This window comes from Cryptomeria japonica, chromosome 5, assembly GCF_030272615.1.
Source record: "Cryptomeria japonica chromosome 5, Sugi_1.0, whole genome shotgun sequence".
Lineage (NCBI taxonomy): Eukaryota > Viridiplantae > Streptophyta > Pinopsida > Cupressales > Cupressaceae > Cryptomeria > Cryptomeria japonica.
Window position 1 is genome coordinate 109,614,811 of NC_081409.1, and position 5,622 is coordinate 109,620,432.

Here is a 5,622-nt window from a genome sequence, read left to right on the forward strand (position 1 = left end):
AACTTGAACACAATAAGAAAGCCGAAAAAGAACAACTCGGCAAATACACTGAAGTTTGGTTCACTTCTTGTATGCATGTTTTTCTACTTTGAGAAGTTCTTTCCCTCAGTCGGTAAAATAGTTTGGGAGCTACACCAACCTATCACCCATCAAATTAATGATTTTATCAAGAAGTTGGGAGATAATTTTAATGATATCATGGATGACTACTTCAGCAAATTTCAAGAAAAGATGCACAACAGGTACCAGATTCCACCACAGCTGGTAGAGAAATATAATGATGATATATGTTTTGAGGTAGACACCGATTATTGTTATGTGAATGCTATAGAACCAAGGACTCAATCTTTGCCACCAATGGGTTATGAGATTGACTATGATATCACACAATAGCAAATTGATGCATATCTCACATTACCAAGGCATGCTACTGAACTGAGATATGGAACTTATGAAGAAGTTAAGGAAAAAGTTAAAATGAGCATTGTAGTACCTAAAGCTACAAGAAAGACTACAAAGATGATTAAGGTATTATCTGAGAAATTCGGAGAAGAATCCTCCTCTACACCTATCAAAGGTGCTCTTGCCATTGCCGAAGAGGAATCAGAAGCTCAAGAGGCAGCAATAACATTGAGCACCGAGCTGCCTAAGGGTAAAGTGTTGAAAAGAAAGAAACAGGACATTCCAAAGGTCCTACCAACTCCTCCAACAAAGAGACCTAACACTAGAGTATCAGCTGCATCACCGAGTAAGAAACAAAAGAGTGTTACTATTCCCAAGGTAACCAAGACCTACAAGAAATATTCTCAGAGACTCATTTTGGCAAAAGAGTCTAGTGATACAGAATCCGATGATGCAAACAAATTTCAAATTGTAAAAAGCAAGAAGGTAAATATTCATAGTGTTAAAAACTTTTGTGCCAATCTTAAAGAATATGGTGGATTTGCAGTATTTAGATAAGTCAAGTATGAGACTAGGAATAATGATGGGAAGTGACAAATTGAAGAAGTTGTCATTTGCACACTTCTAAAGTTTCGGCTAGCTCCATTAGAACTAGTAAAGTCACTTTCGAGTGAATTGTACTTACATATTGATAACAGGTGGAAATATGCAATGGACTCAGACAAACAAATCAGAGAAAGAAGTCTAGTCCATCTATTTCCTAATATGTCTGTAGCAGAAATATAGGAACATTTGACAACCTACAATTCTAAATTTCTTGTCAAATAGAGAGCCTTAAAATTGATGCATGGGCTATACATTGATGTAGAAAATGAGACAAAAGCCAAGTGGCAGGAAATCTTCAAAATAAAAGATGTCGGTGAACAATCTCAAGTTGAAATTGTTGATGTCACCGAGCAAGGTCCTAACACTACCGAGCTAGACTCGACTGACACTATTCAAATTGATGAAGATGTCATGGATGCAGATGCACCAGAGCAGGAAATGATAGGAGGCACTACCTATGCAAAACTTGTATCTAGTGAGTCTATTTTAGAACAAGTTCAACCTTACCCATTGGTCAAGCCACCTGTCTCAACCGAAGCACCTAAGGATATAGCACAAGGCATGTAAGGTCACCTGTCTGAAGTAGCAGAAGGTACAACTCAAGACCAGACCTCTCAAGCACCGTCAAGCACTGAAAATGTTACAGCTGAGACCCCCAGTACCGAGACACCCAAGGACACCACAATGGCTACAGGAACAGACCAAAGTGTTGCATCTATCGAGCAACCTACTGAGGGTCACCAAGCCTCACAAGCAATTGTCTTGGTCCAACCAACCAAAGGTAAAGAGAAGAAGGTGAAAAAGAATAGTTTTTAAATTGATTTATCTAAACCAATAGTGTTGCCCAATGTGGATATTTCAAAATTAAAGGGGCAAGCACTTATTAATTTTGGTGAACTATGCAAAGCAAAGGCTGAACAAGAAAAACAGATGGCCATTCAAAAGAAGAATAAAGTACTACAGAAGGTGAAGACACTACTAACAGAAATGCTACCATCAGCTACAGTGTCAACCGATGCAGCCATCCACATTCAACTGGATGAACTCCTTACTCAAATAGAAACATCTAGAGTTGATGCATCTGAGTACTTGAGCAAGCTAAAAGATAAAGAGCTTACTACAAAAATGTAGAAGAGGTACAAAAAGCTCTAGCTATAGGAAAAGTCAAGCTTGTCAAATTCATTGTTGAGTTGTCCCCTCAACTCAAGCATATTCTTTATTTATTTCAGAAACTTTGCACATTTTCCATATTCATTAAAGATATCAAGAATAAAACTGATGCAATTGAGAAAGAGATCACTGATCTCTCAACTAAGTTGACCACAGAGCCAAATTTCATTTAGAATTTTTATACCAAGCTTCAACAACTCATGGCTCAACAATTAGAACTCAGAAATGAAGAGCATAAGATCAGGATGAATATAATGACCCTCCAGACACTATTCCTTCCTCATCTCTCATCAGTTCAGGAACAAATTAACCGAGCTACATGCTTATCTACTACACAAGAGGGAAGCACTCTTGTTGGCTTAATATCACTATTGGTTGATATTCAAGCACAAAATTCTTTAATGGAAAGTGTCAAAGATGCACTCTCAGTCGCACTCATCGATGCCCGAAAAAAGTATAAATCTATTTTTGATCAGTTACCGCCCCTGGATTGAAATTAAGTTTTTGATGTTTGTCAAAAAAGGGGAGTAATACTACATAAGGGGAGTAATATACTATATTTAGGGAGTGATACAGTTTTGATATTACAATTTTGAGTATTGTATATAGGGGAGTATACTAAGCAGAGTATACAGAGTATGTAGAGCAAGCAGAGCACCCAAGCACAGAACCAAGCATGCAAAATCAGAGTTATGTACAGAATAATGATAAGGGGAGTATATCTGAATATACTATTTCATTGACTATTGTATATACTGTCAAGTATAGTCATTTTGCAAGTATATAGATTTTTGAGTTATGACTTTGAAATTAGTTTTTGTCAAACATCTCAACTAATGTCAAAAGGGGAGATTGTTACTACTTATCAAATTGCCATTAGTTTTTATATTCAAAGTCATACTATATATTATAGTCGGTTAGCACTACCAAATCATGCAGTCGGTATACATAGAGAAGTTGATATGCACAGTCTAGTCGGTTATAGCAGAAAGCAGTCACAGAATGCAGTACACACCAAGCTATCTACCAAGTATCTTTTTGAGACTACCAAGCAGTAAAGATGACACACCGAGTGAAACATGTTACCAGATACATTGAACCTAGACATGCATATGAAAATGTGTTACAAGATCGAGGCACATCTAACCATTATTACATTGGAAATTGCACTAGAAGATTGTGTATGATTACAAGGACAATCCAACCAATCAAATATTTTGTTTAGTTATTCATTCGAGGAATCTTGTTTGTAAGATCGAAGCAATGAATTAGATCGCCATTTTAAGAGATCTATTTATACAACATGAGTTAAGTGCATGTATGCATGAAGGAAGATTGTTACAGAGACACAGAGGTCACTGAGAAGGTTTTCAGAGAACAGTGGAAGAACAAAGTAAACAGAAGGGTTTACCGAGTTACTATATGGGTTACCGAGGTATGCTATAAGCAAGGTAATCTTATTCTAAGCACATAGAATCTTCTATAACATTTCAAATGTAAAGTTGCAGATATTTGTAATGATTTTATTGTAATATTGTGAAGTTGAAAGAGAAACCTTTAACAGGGTAAAAGACTCTAATCAAGTCTATAAATTGTAAAGCCTCTAACCAGGTGTAACATTCAGAACAAATTTTGTAAAATCCTTTAGCAAGGTAGATCTAACAGATCTTATTACTCTTAACAGGGTAAGCTATCAGAAATAGCTAAATGTAGCTCTAACCGAGCATTCTTTATTATTGCAGTAGTGAAGTTGTGGGTGCCATCCCCACCGCAGTTTTCCTCTCTAACCAAGAGTTTCTGCATAACCAAAATATATGTGTTATGGAGTGAATCATGTATGATTGTTATCTATTTTTTTTAACTTTATTTTATGTTACTACACAATTCTGTTTATGCATAACAGTAAGGTTATTATTGAAGAAAAGTTATGGAGTACTAATTCACCCCTCCCCTCTCAATACATTAGCTTTCCATATTGGGCCTAACATTTTTGTCTAGGGAATGAGCAAGTATATTGCATGTAATGCAAAATGCATAATGAGTTACTGAGTTCGATGGAGCAATGATCAAGGAGCGGTTGTGGATTTCTTGATTGATGTGAAGAGATTGCTATGTAATCCAATGGTCATACTTGAACCGACTTGTTTGTAGTCTCTATGAGAGAATTAGGATTTTGTTGTGTTATCAACCTAATTGATTTGTTTATAAGGTCGATGAGTAGTTTAGTTTCAAAGTTGGCAAAGTTTTAGTTGAGTGTGTGGTTGTTGAACCAGATGATGTATATGTAGTTTGAGTAAAGGCATATAGGAGCATGAAAAGGATCTGAACAAGCAAGTGTAGTTCTATTCAAATAGATTAGCAAACTCCTGTTGTTTTCTAACAATTACAAAAAATTGAAATCCCCTAACTAGGTAAGATCTAACAAGCTTGGTGCTATTCAAATCGTCTAACCAGGTGATCCATTAGCTTGGATTTCAAATCCCCTACCAAGGTTACTCCTTACAGGGTATTTCTTCTAACAAGGTATTATACTCAATCCCTTTACCGAGTGGTTCCTAACATGATTTTTTCTTAATAGGACTTTTGTAAAGCTTTAATAGGCTAGGCTCCTAATAGGGCGACCTTCAGAAGAGTTCAAATAGTTATCTTGTGAGTCTCATCTCACCGTAGTTTTTCCCATTTGGGTTTCCATGTCAAAAATATTGTATCAAGTGGTGAATGTTTTTGTGGTTATGTTCTTATGGTTGATTTTCTTAACTACTTAATCCACTTTGATAAGTCACGATAATCGGAAGCATTGTGAAATGAAGTTTTACTTATGTCAATAAAAGCATTTAAATGTTTATGATTTTGAAGTTGTTTACTGTTAGTTTGGTGTCATAGTCAACCGGTTTATCTTGAGAGTTTTCATATTGACAGTGATATTTCTTTGATAGTTCTAAGTTTACTTTGAGAGATTGATTTTGAGATTGGTGAAGTTAGTTTCAGTTTTTTCATCTACTGATTCCCCCCCCCACCCCTCTCAGTAGTTGATCGAATTCTTATTCTTTCATCATACCATAAATTGGTATCAGAGCATATCAAGTCCTCTAAGGTCAAAGCCGAATAGCTTGAGGTAAAGATCTTGCAGAACATGATGAAGAAGGAAGCTTTGAAGTTTAATAGAGATAACTATAGGATATGGAGTGATAGAATGAAAATTTATATCACGAGTCTTAGAAATCAATACTGGGAACATGTTGTTGTTCAATATGTTGCACCTAGTGGGACTATGACTGATGATCAGAAGAAAGAGCAACAAGAAAACAATCAAGCATTAGAGGCTATTATCAGTTCTTTGTCTGATGCAGAGTATGTAGATGTTCATGGTCTAGAGACTGCATATGATGTATGGAAAAAACATGAAGAGATTTATAGCAGTGACGAAAATGTTAAGATTGCCAA